We start from the raw sequence: 14,170 nt of genomic DNA on the forward strand, positions 1-14,170 counted from the left end.
ATATGTGTGTGTGTATATATATATATGTATGTGTGTATATATGGGTATATAATAAGCTTGGAAGAACTGAGAGAAGGGTGGTGTTCTTGAACCCAAAGGGATCAGAATGCTGTAGGAAGAAAATCAGGCAAAGTATGAAACAGGCAGATGATAAAAAGGAAGAAACTGAGACTGAGAAAGAGTCTATAGTTTCTGTAAGACAAGTGAAGGGAGAAGGAGGAAAGAGAGAATTTAACAGGCCTGTAAAAGAGAAGTCAGAGTCTCTGGAAAGGAGCACAGAGTAATTCACTGAAGTACAGGCAAGTAAGAAACAGGGAAGAATCTGAAGCTGAGAAACTTGTTGTAGGTGGTGATCCTGAGAAAGGGGAGCCTTTCCATTTGGTCTATATAGCAGGCAGACAACTGCTGATAACAGCCTGTCTAAAATTTGAAGGGAGGAGCAGGGGTTGCACGAGTGAAGGCACCCAAGGATTCAGCCTGAATGAGAATGGCTGGAGCGCCGGCTGCAGTCGCAGCGCAATGCTAACCAGTTCTCCTAGTGCAGAATATATTTGGGTTTGGAAATGTGGAGCCTTCTTATCTTATTATGCTGCATACTGCAGGTACGGAAGTGTCTGAGGTCAGCCTTGTGGCTCTCACAGTGCAGAGAGGAGTGATGCCATGGGAAAACAAAGCAGCGTGGTAGAGTCAGTCTGGAAAAAGTCAGTGCTCTGATGACCAGGAGAGCTGGACATGCTTTGAAGAAGGAGAGGATAAGGGTTTGTCTGCATCTTTCTCCCTATGCTTTGACATTTGGAGAGTAGTAGCAGTATGTCACAGATGTAGTAACAGAACTGCTATAGCTAATAGCTAGAAATGTCCAATGTGGATGAGGCATTTTTCCTTGTGAGCTTGCCCTCAGAAATCACCTTTCATTCAATACAAATACCCTCTAAGCGTTTACGAGCTTTAAGAGATGTGAACTGTAAAAGATCTGCACTTGACCCAAACCAAAGAGGATGGGGTTTTGCTTTGGATTCTTTTGTTTTTCCTGAAACAAACAAACAAACCAAACCAAACCAAAACCAAACAACCCAATATTCTAATTTCTGCTGGAGATCAAAAAGCTAACATTAAACACAGATCAAGCAGAAACCAAGGCACAAGTTCTGTTTGTATACCAATATGAATTGTCCTTACTGCAGCAAGGACAAATCAAGTGTCCTTACTGCTGGTAAATAATGCAGCAAACATTTAGGATTTTTTTTTTTTTTTTTAGTCTTAGAGAAGGCAAATAATTGCCACAATATTTAGAAAAATTGCTTATGAATACAACATTCCTTAAAACTGTGTTACAGAGCTCCTTGTACTTGTTTCAGGATTTGCCTACACTTAAAATTAATCTCACGTAGGGTTGATGTGAATTTTGAAAGCAAAAGCCATTTTTGAGTAACTCCATGCTAGGCAAGCCATAATAACGTAGTTACATAGTCCTCACTATGTTATCACTAAAATCAGCCATCATGTTTGATGGTGGGCAAAGCAAGTGCACTAATGGTCCCTGCTCAGGGGCACTGACTAGCACAGGATTGACTATCTTGCTGAAACTGTCTAGCCCAGGACTGGCACTATCTGCTGAAGATGACTGACTAGCACAGGACTGGGACTATCTTGCTGAAATCATCCAATATCCTAGTTTGATTTGAGGTTGGACTAGATGATCTCCAGAGGTCCCTTCCAACCCCTATCATCCTGTGATCGTGTGACTATTTCTGCACTTTCTAATGTTGGTCAGCAGTCTGGTGTTCCCACTTTAAAACATGTTGCCTAGAGAAGAAACACTATGCACATTCCTGACCTACCAAGGTATAAGAGAAGGTTGGGAAAGAAGATGGAGTTGTTCCTCTTTTGTACTGGAATCTAGGAGATGCTGATAACAGCTCCAGTTAATTCACATTTTCTTTCTCTTAGCCAGTGCATGACCTGTTCTAGTGAAAACATACAGCATATTATGTGGCTGCTATTGGTAACAGAACCTGAGCCCAAAAACTAAAAAGGTCAGATTAGTATTAATTATCTTGTAGGTATCAAGTTATATGCCATATATATTTCTCCTAAAGGTCAATATGGCATTCCTTCATTTTGTATCCATCTGCTTCATTAGGTAAGGAAAAGTAAGCTAGATGTAATGGATTTTTTGGGTAGTTTTAATCAACAATTTCATCAAAAGCACATTTTTCACCTGTGATAACAACATAATGGAAAACTAGATCAATACATTAATTATATCCACTGCTTTCTAAACTCTTTTTTTAAAATGAATTACGGTAAGTGTTGTGGAAATTGGAAAGAAAAAAACCTCTACAACTAAAAGGTATTACGTTCCAGTGCCAGGCAAATAGTCTCAGAAATATGACTGCCTATTTTTATTTTTCAAAGACTTCTACTGTTTCTCCAAGTAAAGATCAGAAATTAGGAAACCGCTAATTTTAACATCCATACAATAGCAAATAATCAGTGTAACTGGTTTTGGTAACACATTAGGAGGGGGGGGTGAAGCCACATAAAATCTTAAAATGGTTTGGGTTGGAAGGGACCTTCTTCATGGTAGAAATGGCAACCATAACACTAATCTGGGGAAAATTAAAAATCTACTTCATGGGACCTCCTCCTCATCTCATTGTGGTGAAGATAAATATCACCATTATCTCCATGCATCTGAGGTTCTGTGCCCACCACACAATGGGAGGCAAGGCAGCTGTTAGAGCTGTAGAGAAGCATGTCTACAGCCAGGATATTTTCTTGTTAGGAAGACTGCTTCCATAATGAAAGGCTTATTTGTCTCCCAGGATTTTGAGCTCTTGTAAGCCTAGAAAGTGGAAAAGAGCCACAAATCAGCTGAGATTTTTTCTGTAGACCTTAGTAGGATTTGAAAAACATTTGGTCTCCAGGGAAAGTGGAAGCTGCGGCTCTCCCCAGTTTGCTAGCCTTGCTAGCTCCCCTAGTAACACCCCATCTACAGTCACAGCTCCTTAAGTGCCTTGTATGCGTTTCACTGTACAACAGAGCACATTGCAAAGAGCCCCAGGCAAGCACTAGCTTGGGCCAGTAAATTTCTGTGCAGCACTTCCACAGAACAGATCCAGAAGCAGCTCTGCCTTGGGGATAGAGTTTATTAATTTGGATACACAATTGAAGTAGTATAGATGTAAAGACTGAAATCCAGCTCAGAAAGATAGCAGTGTCTTTACCTTCAGCCTCAGTGACTCCAGTTCAAGTGTTAGCTTGCACCAAGTCAACCAGAACATCTCTAATCTGCAATCTAAGCAAACTTTACATATGCACTACTAACTACTCTCTGTTCTGTTCCAGTTTCCTTACCCCAGAAGGTGCTTCTTTGAGGTGCTTGTTTTACAGCTCTGGGAAATTTTAAGAAGACATGGCAAGAGATGGACTTAAAAAAAAAAAAAAAAAAGAAAGAAAAGGAACTCAATAATCTGAACTAGTGACCCTTCCCTACCAAGCTCTGTTCAGCATCATGCCTTGCTACTGCTTCCGTTTCTTCTCTTGATTCTCCCAATAACCAAACCCTTTAACATTTATTTCTTAATATGCTGACTTATTTTAATTCCATTTTAAAAAGGAAAGCTGAGTCCTACATTATTTTCCTCTCTTTGCAGAGCTCACTGGTTGATTCCCAAAGACATCTTTCTTCCAAGCATTCCCTAAAGTTGTCTGATGCAGAAAACACCATTTGGGGAGCTTTGGTTTCATAGACTAGTATCACATGATCCTGATCCTCTTACCCAAATGACAGGTCAAATTTGAAAACATCTGGGACTAGATTATTTGCTGGTTGCCAGGAAAGGGGAGGATTGATTAATCTGTTGAGTGAGGGGTGAAGGGAAGACTTTGAAAGTATTAAACAAATACTTGTGTGAGCAGTGGGATGAATTAAACTTTATGAATTTGAGATGCATAAAAGTGTGACCTTGAGCAGAAGCTTTTCTGTGTAGTGGTGTAATATATTGCAGCACTCACCTCCATGGATTCTCTGGAGCCTCATAAGATGTAAGTTCATGCTGCAGCCTTTCCTCAGCTGGGCAACGCCACAGGTTTTTTGTTCATCTATCTGGCCACTTGTTCTCATAAAATTCATTAGAACTCAGTTACCTCGAAACTTCTGTCATTTTGTCACACTTGCTTGTAAAAGACTACTAGATTAAAAAATTATTAGAGGGTACACAAGGACAGATACATGCACAGAGACAGCCTGATCACAGATGCCTTGTTTCCATAGGAAACCAAACTAAAAATAGACAGTTTCCTAAGTGTTAAAGACGGAATTTTTATTTGTTTTTGCAGTTGGAAACCAAACAGACCCAATATTCACATGGCTTTAGCACATGAGAAATTAGGAAGAAAAGTAATCGTCATTTTTCTGATAAATGGCTCAATACATGTAATACAGCAACCAGTGACACAACAGCCAACAGTCTAAAGGCTGCAGTCTGCTGGGCTGGATGACAGGTTGTCTACGTGGCAGCATATATAAGATTTTTTTCTTTTAGCAATATGTAAAATAATTCTTAAAGTTGTTTGCTAGAAATGCAACACATGATGACTTCAGACTGTGTAATCTCATTGTTTTGAAGGATCCAGGAATAAGCAAGGTCTCTATTTGATTTTTCTTTCATCAAAAGATGATAAAACACAGGTTAGCAATTAATTTTTCCCCCCTTCAATTGCTAGGTATCAAGCTCAATGTGGCATGCATCAGGAAATGATAGCTAGGCATAGCATGACTGAGAAAGCACAACTTTCTTTTGTAGTCAAAATAATATGGTCTTATAGCTTGGGTATTAGCTGTGCAGTGCAACCTTTGGCTGCATCCATATAGAAGCTGACATTTTACATACATCCTTAATGTATTTGAGCTGTTTGAGCTGAATCACTCAGGGATATTATGTAAAGATGCATGGGAAGTGAGGTGAGCCTCTCAAGTAACGGATAGGAGAGATGGAGAGGGTGACTGACAACTCAGGCTATCTGTGTATCATCCAGTTAAGGAATCTGAGGACCACAAGAACTGACACAACTGTATAAATTCTGAAAACAAAACTATTTTGAAGGTGTAGTAACAAAGCAGAAAATATAACTCCTGTGGCATCTTATATGGTAGTGTGTGAGATCATTGTATGAAAGCAACCTTCTAACACCACTTTTCTTGTGGCTGAAGTTTCAAAGAATCATAAAATTATAGAATCAGTTATAGAATAATTTCAGCTGGAAAAAACCTTTAAGATGATTGAATCCAAGTATTATCTAACTCTACCACGTCCCTTAGCACCACATCTATGCATCTATGCACGTGCTAAAGGTTGGTTGTGCTTGTTGCTACCAGCACACCTCAGCTGAGAACTGTCAATCATTTGCCAAGAGGTAGAGCAAGCCCTTGCAGCTGTGTGGAGGTAGGGATGACCTGGATATTAACAGTGAAAAGAGTGAATGCAGCTGGAAATTTCACCAAAAAAATGGTGCCATGGCATTGATGTATATGCCTTCATACCACAGCACGCAGCAATAGAACAGGGCGTGCAGGTATGTGCCTCCATCCACCGTGCAACATTGAAATGGCTGTTGTTGGGCCTAAGCTCAGGATTTACTTACATAACTCTCTACTTCCTACATCAGACACACTCAAGAACCTGTATGCCACCAGAAAACCATAGGGGACCTTCTGAGAATCCCATTTGTGACTTTCAAGGACAGGAGACACTTCGGGGTCCACCCAGTGTGACAACCTCATCCCTTCCCAAGCAGCCAAAGCAAAACAACCTCCATGGCTGCTTCCTCATCCTTGACGGAGCAGGCGCCAGCAGCCACAGGCCTCGGGTGCTGGCCTTTTTGTGAGCAGCTCATACACCTCTGCAGTCACAGAATGGAGGGGCTTCAAAGGGACCTTTGAAGATCATCTCGTCCAACCCAGCAGACCTACAGTAAATCACACAGAACATGTCCAGGTGGGTTTTGAAAGTCTCCAGAGAAGGAGACCACACAACCTCTCTGGCAGCCTGTTCAATGCTCTGTCACCCTCAGAGTGAAGAATTTTTTCCTGATGTTTACATGGAACTTCCCATGTTCTGGTTTATGTCCATTGCCATTTGCCTTGTCACTGGACACCACTGAGAAGACTGTCTCCATTTACATTACACTCACCCATATAGTACTAACCCTACAGCAGTAACTCCTGCCCTTGAGGAAAGGGTGCTCAGGGCCCACTCGGGCAGCAGGCAGCCTGCAGTGGGTTGGGTTACAGTGAGGGAAGCCATGTTGTCATGATGCTCCTTATCTTCCTGCCACAGCCTTGCTTTAGGGGACAGAAACACGTTCCTGAATTAAAAAAGCAGGAACGTGGGGTAAGTGTGAGACCCCAGGCGAGGGAGTGAGTGGGGATCTGGGGACAGGAGGCCTCTGCCAGCCAATAAGGCAGGAGAGAGGGAGCCAGGCCCCTGAGGAAGCATGGCTGGAGGCTGCTGCCATGAGGGTGGTCAGAGCAGGTCCTGCCCACTCATGAATGAGTTAAAAGTCATGTCTGAAAACTTCTTTTTTTCTGCACTGCTGTTTGGAGGCTTGGTAAAGAAAAGGTTAGGAAGTGCTAGCTTAAATCCAGGATGGAGTTTTTCAAGGATAGGTTGTTACACACAGATTGATGCCACACTGTTGTCAACATGCCAGGGGTAGTTTTAGCTGTCAGCTCTGTCAGAGTCTGCCAACCAACTTTAACTTGTTTTCTGACTTTTCCAAATGTTTTCCAAGTTTTTGCTTGCTGTGCTGAGGATAAATCGTCCCTCAGTTTCTGTAAAACCACATTTGTTTACTTGTTTCCTTTTCCTCTTACTTTCTTTCTGTGGTTTTGTCTTTTTTGGCAAAACACAAGCATAAACCCTGTCTTTGCCTAACCATAATATAAACACACTTCACCAAAGCTGTCTAACAAACCATAAGGTATTTTTCTCCCACCAGTGGTCACTCTTGTGCAACTCACATTTGCTTCCCTCTTGAGCTGGGTATGCCTCCACCATGCCCCTACCCAAGGTTAAGAACTGGACATGCAGCTACTCAGGAATAGTGTTACAGCAGCTTTTTTCTTCATTCTCAACCAGGTAAAGAGAGCCTTCTTCTGGAATGAACATTTTTGGGGAAAATCTTCCAGCCATGTGTGCAAGAGATCTGAACAGGTAAGCTACAATCCTGCAGCTTTTCATTCTTTCCAAGAGTCTCTCTCTTCCCACTCTGGGCTGACAGTGAATAACTCCATTTGAGAAAGAAAATCTCACTTTGCAAACACAGTAATTACAGTGACATAGCATTCAAGGAATGTTAAAAGGACAGGGGACTTCAAAGATTGAAACACTAGAAAGCTGAAAGTAAGATTGTACAACTTCTGTGTATGTATTATGCTACATTTACTAGACTGCCTGTTCTTACATTCACATGTAAGATAGATAGTACAGACATACTTCTGTTTTTCCTCACAGTTCAATGTGTGGGCCCAGGACTTGTTTGCTCCCTAAAGTTATTTATTTCCTCTTCTGCTCTTTTGTAGCACTTTTTACTGTAACATTTACCTATGAGACAAATAAGATTTAATTAATTTTTGTTATACCACCAGAAGATGAAGGGAAATGAGGTATAGGTGGAAAAAAAAAAAAAAAAGAAAAGCCTCTTGATGTAAGATTATATTTTAGAATACTTAGCATTACATCTTCATATTTGGGGTTGACTAGAGAAACTGGGGGTTTATGACCATTATTTCCTTAAAATGCAGTGAGGTAAGTATCTGGAGCAATTGGATCACCTGAGTGATGTTAGTCATTTATTGAATTCAGTCATTTTGCTCCTTGAAATCCATTGAATTCACAGTAATAATGTGCGCAAAAGAGACTTTTTGATTCTGGCTTTTTTCTGTTTTCAGTGTAGATTAAAAAAAATCATCTTTTCAAAGTACTCATAGCTGACACTGCTTTTTTTAATAATATTTGAATTTATTATTAATGTTTTATGAAAATACTCAAGTAAAACTTTACATCTTACTAGCATGGCTTTCTTTTGTCCTCAGCTTCATCTAGTTCAGCACTTCACTGCCTCTAACCCTTGAGTATCAATTTGGGCCCTCTGAAAACGAGGTACATATAAGTGACCATGAATCATTGACTATGTGGTTTGCCTATCACCACATGATGACTTCAGTAATGGCACTTAGAGAATCCAGATCTCAGTCTTAAGTGGACCTGACTTTTCTATCACTTCCAGGAATCTCTACCTCATTTATTACCTCCAGTTTCTCAATATGTGGGGATCTAGAAGGGTCTGCTTCACTACAGAACCCTGATTCAACCCAAGGCAGCTCAGAACTATGCAAGGACTTGTAGAAAAAAGTAGCACATTGTTATGTTATTAAAGATATAAAGCATGTGAACAAAGAGAATGCAATTTCAGCTGAAGAACTAACAGTGCTACTGTAATCTATTTTTCTGAGTCCTTGGCATTGAAATATATATAATTTTATTAGGGTTCCTGCCTATCATCTTTCTAAAAGGATCATAAATAAAATGGAAAAGAGTTCTTGCATGACACTGATATCCCTGTGAGTCACTCCTGAGTCTAGGACCTTTTTATTGTAGCATGGACTTCTCTGTCTAAGCTAAAGGGTCAGTAAAAAGAAGTGGCAGATTTTACATGTGCTTTCCCCACTGGCTTCCAATTGCAGTTTGTTTTGCTTGAACCTTTGCCACAACTACCTTTTTCCTTCTTTCCTTCCATGCTGTGGTGCTCTCTCCTGTGCTTAGTACCAGATCCTCCAGCCTGCCTTCTCTCTCCACCAGCACCCAGTCCTTTTTGCTCCTTGGCTGCAGCTCTCATCTCTTTATTCAGCTTCCCCGCGCCTCAAATCTCATTCTTTCCCACACCAGTCTGCAGCTCCAGGCTATGACTCCTTCAAGCTCTTGGCCCCAGTTACTTTACAAGAGACAGGCTCAAGTATTTTTCTGTTCTTTGAGCTCAGGAGTAATGTGAAGTCTTTTTCAAAAAGGAAAGGAAAGTTGTTAGGCAATAGGTGAATTAATAAACTTTCCTAACTCACTTTCACTGAATTCTTTTTATTAAAAGTCACAGAAAGATTTACCCTTCAAATACCTTCTGATTGTCAGCATCACCCTCAGTACAAACAGCTTCAGTCCTTTTTTTCATTGCTAACTTGTCAGACCGTTTTTTTTTGCAACCTGTGAGTGTTTCTGAGTTTGGGGTTGTTCAGTGAGAGACTAAAATTAAGACCTATAACAGGCTGCTGAACCCTTCTCTCTAGCACTGAAAAGTTAGGCTTGCCCTCTCAGGTGCATTTTGGAAAGTTAATCAAGATGAATTCCAAAACTGGATTAGTGAACATGTAGTGATGAAGGAGAGAAGCCTAGAGACAAAACATTCCAGAATAGATTTGAGCAGGAAGTTGGTAGATACACACTGCACTGCAGTGGTCGCTGTGTACTTGTTACTCCATTATAAATGGAGTATGAGATAGCCCTGTATGAAATAAACTATTTAATGTTTACTTCTACAGACTCACTTGCATACCAGCAATAATAGTAGATGATATTTTTTATATTCACATTCAAGCTTAGGTCACTGTCATTTAATTCTAGGCCTGTATGGGAAGGAAGTGTCCCTGCTCTCTAAGTGTTGCACTTCACAAGCAAGGTCTCTGTCATGCTGTGTCCAGCGAGTGTTTTATGAAGGATGACAGATCCACTGTAAATTCACATTTCTAGCTTTATCAGATTTCTTTTCATAAACATTGCTAACTAAGCAAACATTTTTCCACCTCTTTTAGAGTCATCATCCTTGGAGGAACTTCTTGTGCTGCAATCCAGATCTATGAGTGGACCTGCCTTTGATGTCATTGGTAAGTCTAAGACAGAACTATCAGAGTTTTCTCACTCCAAATCATATAAAATATAACAGGAAAACATGTAAGAGGAGGTTGTACATGATATATCACAAAATGTGGTTTGGCACCAAGCACAGTAACAGTTTAAGGAACAGGCTGCTCTTTAAATAATATGCTTTTGTTTTCATGTTTTAATTCTTTGTGCTGCTGATTTACAACAAAGGCTTTTTTCTTCAAAAAAAGACAACTCACATCTGATGCATCAAAACGATGCAGCATGTGGTTTCTTTGTTGAAGGTTTCAATAAATCATTCACCTTTCTCAGGGGTATTTACAGAAATCACACTGGAATAGGATCATGGAGGGGTTTTTTCATGTGAACCAGGAGCTGGATTTTCAAATGTTGACGTGTGCAGATGTACATGTGCAAATTTACATGCCTGGCTTTGAAAATATTATCTTAAATGCAGAGCAGGTGAGTGAACAATGTGGGAAACTGAAGGAAATGTCAGTGTTCAGCTAAAAATATCAGAAGAACTGGGACCTTAGAGGTGCACATCACCAAGCTTTAGCAGAGGTCAAAGGGTTACTGGTAACTGGCACCTTTTGGATTTGATGTCATTATGTCGCTGAACACATACCCAGCAGCTAATCCCCCCCCAAAAAAAAAAAATCAGAAGTTCAAAGCTGCACTTAATATTGTGTTTTTCTGTCTCTCTTTCATGAAGGAGTTTGTTTTGTCTTATTAGGTGTTTATGCTGAAGACACTGTAATAACTAGAGAGAAATGTCTACATGTCTGACAGATTTAGAGTCAGTAGTAGCATTGTAGGTAACGGATAGGCCCAGTGTCTGGTAAGAATACCTTGGCTACAGGGTGTTGTTTGATCTTGCCACTAAAGTCAGTGCTCTCATTTTCTGTTTGCCATACATTGCAAAAAATAGCTGAGTGACCAATGGATTTTTTTAGTTCCATCACAAAATAAGCATTAAAAAACATGTGCTCTGATTCACATTCATTCAAATGTAAATAAATTCTCCTGTTTCCCTTCTATATTACTTACAATCTCTAGAGAATCTTGCCATCCTACAGGTTTAGGTTGAATTTTATGTGAAAAATACTTGTTTCTGAGAGAAAACTTTAGAAGTATTCTTAACCAAAAAGTGTTAGCATTCTTTAAACCAGAAATATTTAGTTTGAAAAGGCTCAGAAAAGAAGTTTTGCCTTTTACAATATCTTCCTTTTCTTTTTCTTCTTTTCTTTTTTCTTTTCTTTTCTTTTCTTTTCTTTTCTTTTCTTTTCTTTTCTTTTCTTTTCTTTTCTTTTCTTTTCTTTTCTTTTCTTTTCTTTTCTTTTCTTTTCTTTTCTTTTCTTTTCTTTTCTTTTTTCTTTTCTTTTCCTTTTCTTTTCTTTTCTTTTCTTTTCTTTTCTTTTCTTTTCTTTTCTTTTCTTTTCTTTTCTTTTCTTTTCTTTTCTTTTCTTTTCTTTTCTTTTCTTTTCTTTTCTTTTCTTTTCTTTTTTCTTTTCTTTTCTTTTCTTTTCTTTTCTTTTCTTTTCTTTTCCTTTCTCTTTTCTTTTCTTTTCTTGTTATTGGCTAAATCTCTTCTGGTAACAAATAATTTTATTTTCTTCAAAACTATCAAAACAGCAACCTGATTTTATTTTGAACATTACATTTGTGAGGGGGGGAGAGAACAAATTTTCATATAAAAACAGTGAAATAAGAAAGAAAAAGGCAAGAAATAAAATGTGGTGAAATGTGGAAGGGCCAAGCTAAGTGCTCTTCAGCAGTGCGTGGATGTAACTAGGAAAACCTGCAAAACAGTGCTAACAGGAAAGTGTAAATGGAAGTGAGTGAGCAAATTACTTGTTTGGTAGACTAAAAGCAGTGAACAACCACAGAGATTGTTAAGCAAAGTACAGAGTGAGCACGGATGAAGGGAAAATAGTCATGACGATAAAAGCTACTTGGGGTAAACTGTGTTGGATTTAATATGACTGGAGGCATTGAATTTTCCTCCTGAAACCACTCATGTTGATAAGCACTGCTTCTAGCACCCCATCATGATAATGCTAACCCTTGTAAGTGTCAAGGGCAAGGGTGAAACCCTGGCTCTGTTGACATCATTGACAGTTGTGCTGTTGATCTGAACTGAGTCAAGACCAGCCCAAATTAAAGCAGGAGCCTTGCTGACAAAAGACCACTAGTCAAAGGGAGGCCCAGTCATTAAGTTCGTCAATCCCACGTGTTGTAGTCCACAAAGGTCAGTAAGATGGAAGGTCTCGGATTTAGATCCCTAGGAAGATAAGCATGCCAAGCTGAAACAAGACTCCAGAGAAATCAAGGCACAGCATTATTTGAATATTTGCTATATGGCTTGTTTAAGAAATTTTAAAACCTGCTTTATCTATATTCAAATCCAGTACAAGCTGAAGTAGAAGTGTATGATCTCTGTGGGAAGAGGTCATGGAAATAATATCTATGCACCTGCCTACAGATCTATGCAAACATTTTCAAAACAGACAGCTACTGTTGATCTATTATTGTTTCCATGCAGATATTTATATTAAACCCTCTTCTCTTAAAATGCCAAATACCCTGCTCAGCTTTGGATATAGACAGAAGAAGCACCATTTCAGCTTGTGTAAATAACGTCTAAAACTTAAAACTCTTTAGGGATAAGTACAACTGTGTTAGAATTAGTTATTAATTATAAAATCATTCATTCAAAAGGATGTATGTCCCTAACAGTGTTTGTAACTTTTTACTGACTCCTAAATATTTTCTTCTTGACTTCTGTTTTAAGAAAATCTAAAATGTAGTCAGAATAGTAGCCACAAACCTATCCTACTAATCCACCCTCTCTGTTAATTTAATATACAGTCACTTGCACACAGTTTGATAATGGGTGCTGTAAAGGCTTGTGTGTGTGAGTGCACACACATGTTTATCCATACACACATCCTTTAATTTTCTTCCTGAGACCAGCACATTGTGGAATGATATTTTAATTTATTATCATGAAAGGAATGGCAACTGGTTTTTAATGGTCACCGAATGGTGACTCACAACAGTGTCCCAGATGCTGTCACTGTCTCTATGAGAGCAGATTTGCAACATCTTGTCTTAGGCACACATCAGTGCTCCTGCCTGCTGCCTTCATCCCAGAGGACAGCCTAACACCTGCTGCTGGCAGCGTGCCGGTCCTTCAGGGAACAAACGTTCCATTGCTGCTGGGTGATAGGACAGGACAGACCCAAGATTTCAAGTGAACTGGCTAAAGGCACCCTAGGGCTTCGTGCACCCACCCCAGCACCCATATGGTTGCCATTTCTGTAGGAATATTAGAGAGTGAGTGGTATGCTTATAGCTGTCTCCTATTAAAAAAAAGAACAGGAGAAAAATGAACAGCACACTAGATGGGAAGATTTTCAGTATTAGCTGTAGTTCCTTAGGGAAGAGTCCCCACATTTTTTCCCATATTGTGCTGCTTCAGTAATAAGTGTCTTCTTTGTATTTACTCACATTAGGAACTTAAAAGAGTGTGTTAAACTTTTTTTACATTAGACTATAACTGCAAATACAATTCTGGAATGATAATGTGCTTTTTTCTGGCAGAATATCTTTAATCTTACATAATTTACAAAACCTAGATAGAAGAAAAAAAAAAGACATAATTTTTATTTTTCATGTAGTGTTCAGCTGCCATATTTTTATGTTACCATATGTATTATATTTAGATGTAAGACAACAACAGCAAAGTGGGTAAATATATTTTGTAAGTCTTTCTTTTAAAGGTATTTTTCAACACACCCAGAGATATATTGCCTCTTGAAAGCCCAAGTTTCTCACTGAGGTCAAGGAGAGTTAAAAGGACTTCTGGCTTGGAATAAGCAGCTCAAGATCAGGTCTCTCACATAGTATGTAATGTGCATCTTACGTTTATTACCCATTCCATGTCCAGTGGGGTGATAATAGGAGTGTTATGATGTCTTCACTTCATGTGGATTGAATAGCAGGCTTATAAAGATGAGGGTGGTATTTTTTCCAGCTATTATACTCAAATTTCAAATAAGACCATTTTTATTCTCTGCTTTTGAAAAGGCTTTTTGTCCACATTATTCCCCAAAGCTTAGATCTAAACCACATTATGTTTCTGAGAGAGGTGCAATCCAGGAAGTCGTGCCTTAGTATTTCAGCTACTGCAGCACAGTTTTGATACTCTTTTGCATTTCAGACTTTGC

This window comes from Indicator indicator, chromosome 10 (genome assembly GCF_027791375.1).
Source record: "Indicator indicator isolate 239-I01 chromosome 10, UM_Iind_1.1, whole genome shotgun sequence".
In the NCBI taxonomy this organism is placed as follows: Eukaryota; Metazoa; Chordata; class Aves; order Piciformes; family Indicatoridae; genus Indicator; species Indicator indicator.